This window comes from Tamandua tetradactyla, chromosome 21, assembly GCF_023851605.1.
Source record: "Tamandua tetradactyla isolate mTamTet1 chromosome 21, mTamTet1.pri, whole genome shotgun sequence".
NCBI lineage: Eukaryota > Metazoa > Chordata > Mammalia > Pilosa > Myrmecophagidae > Tamandua > Tamandua tetradactyla.
In genome coordinates, this window is record NC_135347.1 from 58,284,226 (window position 1) to 58,296,205 (window position 11,980).

Consider the following 11,980-nt stretch of genomic DNA (forward strand, 5'->3'; position numbering starts at 1 on the left):
AGACCCTCTACTCTCCCACTGGGGACATTCTCTGACCACAGAGCCTGAAATGTACCTTTTTTGATTCCTGGGCCTAGTAGATGCATTTCTACTAGGAACATCCCTTGCCTTGCCTCCCCACCTACTTTCCCAACAGGAATCTGTGCCATCCCTTTCCTGCCTTTAGGACTACCCTCAAAAGAACCAGTCCAATATGTATTTGGGGAAGGGGACACAGAGGGAAGCTTTTGCCCTGGAACCATGGTGAGAGAATTGAGTTCCTGGCATTCTCAATTGGAATCTGGAATGCATTTTCCCATAAAACAATGTTATAGGCGGTTGTAGGTTCTGGAGTGCTATTAGTACTGTGGTTCAACTACATTGCTAGTTAAATAGACATTAGAGGGTTGGTCCAGGAACATAGCTACCCTCTATTACACTGACCTAACAAGAAACAAGATCCAAATAACTGACACAGGAATGAACTTTTGAAGGAATCTGATAAGCTAGAAACTCTTGTCCTATATTGAGCACCAATTACACAGTAGATGTTGTGGGGCAAATAATAGAAACTCTAGAATCAAGACCTCTTCTCAAGAAAGCTGTATCTTGTTTGGGAGACAGAAACTCACAAGAAATAATGAACAGGAAAGAAAGTATATGAGCTAGTCCTAAATTGTATGGACCAACAACTAAGGTCTTCAGAGTTGCAAAGACAAGCCCAGAAGTTATCTTTTCCATTGTTTATTTGCACTGACTTCAAGACACCTGTTTTGAGATGTCTTGCAGTCACAGTGCTATTCACGGTTGCCAAGGGTTGCTTCATAGATGCTGCTAATGGGATATTGGTGGGCAGGAATGGGGGCCTCTGTAGGAGAGTAAAGAGAATAAGTGGGTTTTGGAGCTTGGGGATTTACTGTAAGAGCGAAACAGACTGATGGCTGGGTAGGAACCCAGACATCCTTACAGCTGGCCCCAAGAAGGTCTCCAAAGAAGCGCCATCACTGTTTTCAACGTGCATTCTGGAAAACCTGTATCGGATTCACATGGAGTCTTATTTAAAAAATGATAATTCTTGGAGTCCAGCCCAGATTCAGTGAATTAGAATATTGTGGGGTGAGAGTCAGAAAACTGCATTATTGGTAAACCCCCCAGATGGCCATTATGATGATTAGAGCTTGAGAATTGCTGTCCCAAATAAAACCATCCCAGAGATGAAGTGTCCTGCTAAGACACTCCAGAGTATTTTTCACTGGAAAGCTACTGCGGCCCCACGTTACTGGCCGTAGCCACTTACGTGTTCTGCCTTTGTAAACCTTGTTTCCATCAGCCAAGTTTCTAGGAGAAAACAAACATGTTCAAAGAGCTGGGGTGGGGGGATCGAGGGGAACGGGGCTTTCATGCACTCTCCCACTGCTTCTGGGAGCTGCTTGCACCCCAGCCTGATCACCGCCCGGTCGGTGTAAACATGTCTGAGGCATCTGGGCTGAAACCCAGCATCTGCTGTAAGAAAAATGAGGCTTTCAAACAGGGCCTCTTTGGGGTAGGGCCTCCCAGGTAGACTCCGTTACATGGAAGCTTTCGAGACAAATTCCACCCCACCCCACCTGTGGGAAAATGTGCTCTGAGCAAGATTCCAGGGCCAAAAGGAGAACATGTTCCACCCCTTGCTTGGGTCTCTGGTCTCGAACGTCCTACCCTGGCACCGCTCCACTGTCCTGAAGCACATTTGGCTCTGCACCGTCCACACGTATTAACTCAAGTACCACAGCACAACCCAGGGCATTGCATGGTTTTATTATTCAGGGAGCAATAAGTTTTAGAAGGAGGCATGCATGCCCAGTAGTAGAGCAGTTCTGAGGCAGTGTTTGTGGACCCTGCTCTGCCACGTTCACCCGCCCTTCACAGGAATTTAGGCACCCAGGCATTTTGTCCCTATTCCCAAAGGCAAGGGAGCTGCTGCCAAGTTGGAAGAAAAAGGAGTCAAATGCTTGGCTTCTCCCTTTCAGAAGCTGAGGACCCACGACATACACAAAAGATCTGGGTAAATATGAACTAGTTAGAACTTCTTTCCATCCTTCCTAGCACTGGCTCTAACCCCCAGCCTAGGGAAAGCTGCCTGGGCTGAGGGCAAAGCAGAAGGAAGGAGGGAGGGAAGATGACTGAGTCCCCCACACTGGCCAAGCCCCAGGTGAGTCTGGGGACTCTGAGCGGCATTGATACCTGGGCCCCCACACCTGACAAAGCCCAGGGAGAAGTAAAAGAAATAACGAAGGACCTTGGGCAGCCCGACCGTCCCCTCAGGCCCCTACAGATTGTGAGAAAACAGCCAAACATTTCCAGGAGCAGGAAATGGCTAAGTAAACCATCTGGAGGGATGTCATGCGTTACGAACGGGACGACATGCATCTCAGAGGATGTCAACCTGCAAAGACGCCCAAGCAGAGGCTCAGCCTCGCTCTCCCCATCGTCCTTGGAGCCCAAAGTGCTCCGGGAGGTGGACAGCAGCCCAGGCGGGGTGGGAGGACTGAACTGACGGAGACGTGGGTTTCACAGTTCGTGGAATGGGGCTCAAAGCGGACATGAAGCTCAAATTTAGAAAAGTTAGAGAGTTACCTTTCATGCAAGCCTATATTTCTGACATACTTATCACTAGGATTAGACGGGCAGTTTCAAACTGGCACACGGGTCATGTTAAAAAGTGCTTGGGGGCCAAAGTGCTGAAGTGAGAGAGCTCTTCAGCCCTAATTCCCTTAGGGCACCTTCCGTTTAGAGCTCTAATTGATCCATTTCGTTTGTTTGTTTGTGTGTTTTGCACGGGCAGACACCGGGAATCGAACCCAGGTCTCCGGCACGGTAGGCGGGAACTCTGCCTGCTGAGCTACTGTTGCACTGCCCTCTGGTTTTTAAAGGAGTCAAGACAAAAAGACAACACAGTGCCTCTTAGATTCCTGATGATTTCATGTCTGGTGGGATTACAGATTTGCTGAAGAACTTTGAGTGAGCCAAATAACTTTTCTACACCTCCCACCCATCTGAAAGGAACTAAGAGTCTTCTCAATTGGCCTTATCCTACACAAAGGGTGTTTTGTTGACTGCCTGAGAAATGATGTAAAAGGTCTTTAAAAATAGAAAGCATTATATAAATATACTGTCATGTGGCTTTTTGGATGCTGATATGGTAATCTTAGAATTTCAAAGCTATTCACCAATCCAAACCTTGATTCTCCTATTGAAATTCAAGGTTTTAATCGAGACATTGACTCACTTTAAAATCTAAACATAGACATTGTCAAAATACCTTCTAACCAGACGTGAAGTTCTAAGATCAATCATGTGTTTATCAATAATATGGTAGGGTTTATATTTTGAGAATATAATTATAAAGTTGTGTATTACATTTGCATTTTCTTTCTTCCTCCTTTATTTTCCTATTTGAATGCTTCTCATTCTCGCTATCTACATAATTCTCTTTTTTTTCTCTTTTTCTCTCCTCATCTTCTCCTATTTAACTTTTTCTTCTCATTTAATTCTTTTCTTCTTTCTCCTTCTTTTTTCCTTCTCTCAACTTTGCCTCATTGTTTACTGTTTAAATTCCCTTCCTTTTCTATCCGTTCCGATAGTTCTCCTTCATAGTCAGCATTTAGTGCGTGCTCTTCATGTGCCGTCCTCTCTGCTAAGTGTTTTACTTTTATCATGGCACTGTATGTTAGGGAAGGAAACTGGGACTGACAGAAATTGGGTGACACGCTCAGAGTCGCACACTAGGAACAGGGAAGCTGCAGTGCAAACGGAAGCATCTGCCTCCAGAGCCCAGGGCTCTCCTCTCGGTGTCCTTAGGTCTCGTCACACACTCAGCCTTCGACTTCCCCATCTCCTTTACGTGGATTACCCCTGCCTTTACCTGGGTCTCCCCTGTGCCCCAGGGCACACATGCTGACGGGCTACTCTCCGCCCCAATCTCTTGCAGCGCTGCACCGTGGCAGGTGTGCCTCAGGAGATAACGCATCTTAGGTTTCTCCTTCCCCAGCCCATAGCTGTCTGGGAAACACACTCACGTTTCCCCTTTGGGGCTGTTCTTTGGTCACTGGCCTTCGTTTATTCTCATGCTGGGCAATTCTGCACCCAGTTTTGCTTTCTGATGGTCAGACGTGCTTTCACAGTGGCACTCTGATGTCTCTTCCCGCTTCTGCTGTGACTGTTCTGGGTGGGGTGTGTGTTGGCAGAATACATCAGCTGACACTCTTTCAGAAGGACTTCTTACAGAGAAGAAGTAAGAAGTAAGAAGACTTCTTGCTTTCATCCTAGCTAAGTCTATGAGAATGACCTCTGATGGCCGTCCGTGCTGCCTGGCTGCCATATTCCTTCCCCCTGGTCCTTTCGTTCTCCCAGTCTTAGACAGTTTTATCTCTACTCCTCCTCCGCCATCCTCACCTCCCGTGGATGTGCTTGCTTCCTAAGTGACAGAGAAAGGGAAGCAATGAGAACGGCACTTCCGCAGACTTACCACCAAACCCGCCCTCCCACCTGCACCCACGTCAGCCTCCTTCCTGCCTGTTTCCACGGAACAAGTATTCCAGCTCCTGGCTGAGCTGCCTCTTCTCGGGGGCACTTCGTCTCATCTTCTACCACCTAGTCAGGACATCAGACTTCCAATTCCCCCCTCTCTCCTGGATCCTCACTTTCCCCTCTGGGCTGGATCAATTCCAACATAAAAATACACTGCTTAAGTTCTGTTCTACAAAAAAAAAGCCCTTTCATAACTCCGATTCCTGTTCCAGTTTCTGTTTCTTTCCTCCCTTTTAAGGTAAAACTCCTCCAGGGTTTACATGTACTCCTGGTCTCCCATTCTGCACCTCCTTTTGTGCACACACAACTCCACTGAAACTTCACCTGTGGGTGACACCAATGACGCTGTTTAAAGAACGAGCTTGTTGAATCCAATGGACAGTTCTCAGAGGAATGTGATGCAGGGAATCAGTTCTGTCCTCCTCGTTACATTTACTCACTCGGCCTCCCAGGCACCACGCCCTCTGGTTTTCTGCTTCCTTTCTTCCAGATCCTTTGCAGATTGCCTTGCTGGTTCCTCCTCATCTCCTTAATTTCCAAACCAGTGGTTCTTAACATTTAGCGGGCAAAAGAATCCTGCAAATAGAAGACACAGTGCCACACTGGGCTGGGGAGTCTCTGATTCACTGGGTGCAGGTGGGGCTCGGGAATTTACCTATTTAACAGGTTCCCAGGTGTTCTGATGCTGCCAGTCATCAGGTCAGGTTTGAATTGCTCCGCCTAGACTTTTCTATCACTATGCCCTTTAATACTATTATGTGCTTTCAAGGTTTGTAAATACTTTCAACACACTGCAAACTGCCAAATTCACATCACGCAACCAGCCTCTCCCCAGAACTGTAGACTCGTGTATCTGCCTAACTGACCTGCCGCTTGGCTGTCTAACGGCCCCTCGGGGTTCCCTGTCCAACACTGACTCCCGAGATGCCCTCCCAGACCCTGCCCCTTCCCTGGTCCTCCTCTTCTCCAACAATGGAGCTTCAACCTCCGAATTGTTCTGGCCTTAAATCTGTGCATCATCCTGGATTTCTCTTTGCCTTTCACACCCCCCTTCACCCCTTCAAATAGTCCCATTGGCTTTTACTTCACAATGTGTTTGGAGTAAGACACTTCTCGCCATCTCCATCACTGCTCTCCTGGCCAAGCCAGCATGGCCGCCACCTGCTATTATAATTGTCTCTTCATTGATCCTCGGCGTCCACCTTCTCCTCAATCTATTCTTTTCTTTTTTTAAGGACATATACATTTATCAAAATAAAATTATTTAGCAGCATGGATAAAAGCACAATGTTGAAATACAAGATTCAACCCAAGTATTAATTTGATAATCAGAGGTTGATGCAAAAAATTAAACAAAAGAAATTATCTTGAATAACCCTTTTAAACAATGCAGTAGTATATTGAAAGACTGTGCCACATACTCCCTCAGACCTAATACGTGACATATAAAGTGGTAAGTATCTGTTACTTCTTAGGAAGGTTGTACATTTATTTCGGAAACATTAATATTTTAGAGAACCATGGGCTTTAGAATGTGAAAAAGAAATCGTTTTAGACATTCGGATACTGTTTATTTGGGAATTTATAAGGGGATACTTACATTTTATTGCTTTTCTTACTTCTTTTCACGGGGAGAAATACGACAAAAAACAAAAATAATGAGTTTAAGGGGAAAAAATTGGGGTCAATACAATAAAAAATGCCACCCACATACTAAACATCTCTTATTTTAAATATTATTTGTCTGAGCCTGATCGCAATTAACACAATCTGAGATTTTTTTTAAGATTAAGACATTTTTATCTTTGACCAACGGAAAAGTATTCAGTTTAAACTATGTCCTTTTCTCGTCCTATTTCAGTTGTCGGCCTTCAGAAGTGGAATGTGGAGGAGAGAAGGGAAATTGTTTATCATCTGCTTTACCTCATCAAAGTGACAATGCTGATACAATTCAGTCAATACTCAGGAAAGCTTACTCATTCCTCATTCAAGCTATATTGATTTCTGGGCATCACGGGACTCACTGGAGCCCAACACATTTGTCTGGAGCATCCAGGAGATGTGTGGATGTGGTTTTCGGAAAGGACAGGGAGGATTTCTTAGAGAAGGTTACATAACGGTGAACCATGACAACTTGAAACTTGCAATTCATGTTGCTAGAACTTCAAAAAATATCTCTTTGTGAGAATAGCAGTTAGAAAAAAAAAGCGAACTCTCTCTTTCCTACAGGAGGGTCTATTCTGTTCTAATACTCAGCTCTAAACCCAGCCACTCTACCTTTGACTTCATTGGCTTTTAGTCCATTCAAGACCATGCACCATTAATTGTGATTTCTCTCTGGAATGGCTAATTTTCTCATTTCCCAATAGCTTAAAAAAAGTTTTAAGTAGAGAAGTTGTAGGTTTACAGAAAAATCATGTAGAAAGTACAGTTCCCATATACCTCCCCTTATTATTAACAATTTGCTTAGTCTGGTATCTTTGTTAAAACTGATGAAAGAATATTATATTGTACTCTTAACCGTAACCCATAGTTTACATACAGATGTATTCTTTTCCATGTACCACCTTATTATTAACACCTTGTATTAGTGTGGCACATTTGTTAGAATTCAGGAAAGACTATTTTTATCATTGTACTAGTAACTACAGTTCAGCATTTACAGTGGGGTTCACTGTGCTGAACAGTGCTATGTTTTATCTTTAAATTTTACTTAAAGATAAATAAAATTTATCTTTAAATTTTATTTTTAAACAATAAAAATTGTTTTTCTACAATTTTTATACAACTAAAATTTCCCCTTTTAATCATATTCACATATGTAATTTAGTGCTGTTAATTAAACTCATGATGTTGTGCTACCATCACCACCGTCCATTACCAAAGTTTTACAATCAAGCCAAATAGAAATTCTGCACAATTTAAGCATTAAGCCCCCAGTCTGTAACCCCAACCCAGTCCCAGTACCCTGTATTCTAGATTCTTACTCTTTGAGTTTGCTTATTCTAATTATTTCATAACGGGGAGGTCATACAATATTTGTTCTTTTGTGCCCAGCTTATTTCACTCAACATAATGTCCTCAAGGTTCATCCATTTTGTTGCATGCATCAGAATTCATTCTCTTTTAATGCTGAATAACATTCCATTGTATGTGTATACCACATTTCGTTTATCCATTCATCTCTTTCTTTTTTTTTTTAACATGGGCAGGCACCTGGAATCGAACCCGGGTTCTCTGGCATCGCAGGCAAGCATTCCTGCCTGCTGAGCCACTGTGTCCCACCCTATCCATTCATCTCTTGATGGTCATTTGGGTTGTTTCCATATTTTGTCAATTGTAAATGATGATGCTGTGAACATCGGTGGGCAAATATCTGTTCGAGTCCCTACGTCCAATTCTTAGGAGTGCATCCCTAGCAGGGGGATTGCTGTGTCATGTGGTAATCCTATACTTAGCTTTCTGAAAATCTGACAGGATGCCCTCCAGAGCAGCTGTACCATTTTATATTCTCATCAGCAATGAATGAGCACCTCTGTTTCTCCACATCCTCTCCAACACTTGCAATTTTCTGGGTTTTTTCCTCCTTTTTAATAGTAGCCATTCTAGTGAGTATGAAATGGTATTTCAGTGTGGTTTTGATTTGCATTTCCCTATTGGTTATGATGTTGAATATCTTTGTATAATATTCTGGATATTAAACCCTTATCAGATATGTGGTTTCCAGATATTTTCTCCCATTGAGGAGATCGTCTATTCACTTTCATGATAACGAAAGTCCTTTGATGCACAAAAGTTTTTAATTTTGTTCAAGTCCCATTTATCTATTTTTTTCTTTTGTTGCTTATGTTTTGGGTATAAAGTCTAAGAAACCATGGCCTAACATGAGGTCCTGAAGAAGCTTCCCTACATTTTCTCCTGGGAGTTTCAAGGTCCTAATGTGTTGGTCTGAAGTTATATCTACTGCAGAAAAATACATATAAAAGATGGTCCATTCCTGTGGGTATGGAGCCATTGTAAATAGGAACGTTGGGTGAGTAGAATCTTCGATTAAGGTATGACACACCCATTCAGGGTGGGTCTTAATCATCTCATTGGAATCCTTCATAAGAGAATGAAATTCAGAGTGCAAGCCACATTAGCGAAAAGAAGCTGGAAACAACAAAACCTGGAAGAGGAGGGATAGCTGGGCAGATGTGACCAAGTGGCATGTGACTGAGTTCAGGATCGCTGGCAGCCCGTCTTCAGGGAGAAGGTATTGTCTTAATGATCCTTGAGTAGGACATTTTCATGACCTCAGAACTGTACTCTCCCCTGATTCATTGTGATCCCATTGGTTTCCTGACTCTTCTTCAGGCACAACAGGCACAAGCCAACCCTTTCTCCTGGCTCTTTCCTCAGACAGCTGCAGGGTCACTTTTACGCTTCTTTTAGTTCTTTGACCAAAATGTCATATTTTCAGTGCTGCTGCTCTATCAAAACGTGAAGATCCATCTCTTCTTCTGCTTTCCTTTTTCTCCTTTCTAACCTTCTAATTATTATGATTGTTTATTTCATTTACGGGCTTTCACCCCAGGCTACAAAGTAAGTTGTATACGGGCAGGGATTTTGTCTGCTTGATTTGTGCTACTTCTGCAATGTCCAGAGAGAGAAAGAGACTGCCAGATGGCAGGAGATCAATTAAGGCTTGTTGTTAAATGAATAAATGAATTAATCAGTGTCTCTATACATTGATTCCATCTATTCTGTTACAGTCACTTCATCACATTAATTGAGCATCCACTGTGGACTGAAGACTGTATGGGACATTGGCTGATGTGGGCGTGTGCAAGTGAAGTGGGAAGTTGAAGAGAGGGGAGCAGTTAAAACACTGAAGAAATATAACAAGAGAGATTTTACTGACATGGTCAATGCCAGTGGAACGTGCTATACATTTCATTGCACATATACCTTGTAATTGCACTGGTTGAAGGAAAAACATGTGAGGAAGTTACTTGTCCTATTTAGAGAGGAAAATCTCTTTTGGAAGCCAGCAGCTTCCAGAAAGACCCAAATGTGGCTGGGCTCCAAGTGACCCATTTCCGTGTTGCTCCAGCACTCTCAGAGGGTGCTCCTGAGATCGAGGGCGACCCATTTCCCTGTTGCTCCAGCGCCCTCAGAGGGTGCTCCTGAGATTGAGGGCGACCCATTTCCCTGTTGCTCCAGCGCCCTCAGAGGGTGCTCCTGAGATCGAGGGCGACCCATTTCCCTGTTGCTCCAGCACTCTCAGAGGGTGCTCCTGAGATCGAGGGCGACCCATTTCCCTGTTGCTCCAGCGCCCTCAGAGGGTGCTCCTGAGATCGAGGACATGCTTCCCGATGCCACCGTGACTGCAATGTGAGCTTTTGCTGCAACTCCATTTGCAAAAAAGAAATTATAACAAAGGACCATGACATGAACATATATTAGGTATGTAGAAGTCACGTGCTTTATTGTAAAAAGACCAACAAAGCATAATAACCATATCGTGGTGATTGGGTTTAGAAATACTTCTTTTAGGCTGAGCCTTTAAACGGACTCACCTCAGCACCGTGGAGTTGGAACGTGGCCTCGGTGGGTAAGCGTGTGTGCTCTGGAGACAGACACCAGGGTTGGACATTTGGCTCTGCCATTATCACATGCAGCATCTTGGGCAAGTTACTCTAAGTTTCCTCATCAAATTGTGAGTTTCAGGTTGCAGTCATGTAAAATACTTAGAACAGCTCCTGGCACACAGCTAGCATCGTTCAGTTGTAGCAAAAACAGTTAGTTTCAGAATCCTGCAGAATGACCAGTTCACTCTTCTGCAAGTGAGAGGGTATTTTTGGTGGTGGTGGTGGTGTGTGTGTGTGTGTGTGTGTGTGTGTGTGTGTGTGTGTGCTCTCCTATAGTCACAGGGAGGTTTTCAGCTGAACTTAACCATGAAAATGTCAACTCTCTTTAAAGAGGGTGTTTGCCAAAATAGACAAATATTTGAAGGAATTATGGGATGAAGAAGTAACAGGCTGGCTTTCCCATTAGGATAGATTCCTTTCCCATGTCTTCTCAAAGACAAACTCTTACTGTTTCACAGATTTTCTTCTCTCACATTTCTTTTTATGCCAAGCTTGCTTTCTAGAGGTGGAAGTCTATCCTTCTGCCTGAAGTTCAGAGGGTCTACTTGAGTGTGAGCACTCAGTTTATGCCTAGACTTCCTGGGACGAATATTCCAAAAGCCTGTACAAATCCACCCAGCATAGTCATAACAGTGTATGTCTGTAACAAAGGGGGGATGAGGCCTTCAAAACAGGAGCTGCTGCTTAGCCAGTGCAATTGCTTAAGCACATCTAAAATGATGTGCTTTGAAAGTGTGTGAAGTCACTTTCTCAAGCTTATGGAAAACTAGACCCTTCAAAGCAGGTCCTCAGAGTCTTGGGGCTCTTATAATATGTGGCTGGCACCTCACCTGGGCTCATTTTGCTTCCAGCAAAATTTTGACTGACACATACAACCAAGATGGCTCTTACTCAGAGGATATGTTTGCTTTATAGATTAGTAGTTCAGAGGCGTTTCACCCAGCAATGCAGAAGGAAGCTGCAGATATGAACAAGAGAACACAGAAAACACTTTGTTCAACCCCATGATTAATAGATCTTTATCCTATCACTGTTTCAAGGGTGAGCTGAAGTTGAACTGAATGTAGCATCTGTCTTTGGAAAACTCATTTTTTTTCTACCTAAAATTTCCATAGGTTCTTTGACATTTCCAAATCATGTTAAAACAATTGTAGGTACCTCAGCTGATTCCTGCTGGGTCGCTGTGGGGCCATGTGCCCAGTACAGGGACTGGCCAACAGCTGTGGAAGGTCCAGGGTCACAACCGTCCCAGACTAAGCATTCTTTCTCCCATTGCTGGCTGTTTTCTCATAGCTGCCAGGTGGTGATCACCAGAACTAGACGGCGTTTATAAAGGGGGATTTAATAAGTTACAAGTTTACAGCTCTCACCTATAAAAATGTGCAAACTAAGGCATTCAGGGAAAGATACCTTGACTCAAGAAAGTCTGATGAGGAAGGAACACCTCTGTCAACTGGGGAGTCGCTGGCATCAGCTGGTCCCTTGCTCCTGGGCTCTGTTGCTTTCAGCCTCTGCTCCTGTGGGGGCTCCTCACTTTGCTTCTCTAGGGCTGGCTCTCATCTCCTGGCTTGCCTTGGCTCTCTCCATGCTCTGGCTTGCTTAATATGTCACAATGACTACTGTTGGACTCCAACCATCTCCAAACTTCATGTCTCTGTTCTCTGAAGCTACTGTTCTCCAAGCACCTACGTCTGCTCTCTTGTCAGCTCTGAGGCTCTGCGCTTTCCATAGGCTCTGTCATTTCTGGCTCTCTCCCAAATGTTTCCTCCTTGAGAGGATTCCAGTAAGCTAATCAAGGC

General features: G+C 43.9%; 1 long non-coding RNA gene across 3 annotated transcripts; it reads right to left on the reverse strand.

The window, feature by feature from the left end:
* Positions 1-4,057: 4,057 nt before the first annotated feature.
* Positions 4,058-11,736, reverse strand: LOC143665393 (uncharacterized). Of its 3 annotated transcripts, none has more exons than XR_013166931.1 (5): positions 11,592-11,736; positions 11,012-11,139; positions 6,149-6,169; positions 4,989-5,124; positions 4,058-4,435 (listed from the first exon to the last, which is right to left on the reverse strand). It is a non-coding gene; the product is annotated as an uncharacterized LOC143665393 (long non-coding RNA). The 3 variants fall into 3 exon arrangements; XR_013166929.1 differs by having other exon boundaries at positions 4,873-5,124; XR_013166930.1 differs by lacking the exon at positions 6,149-6,169 and having other exon boundaries at positions 4,873-5,124.
* Positions 11,737-11,980: the final 244 nt, after the last annotated feature.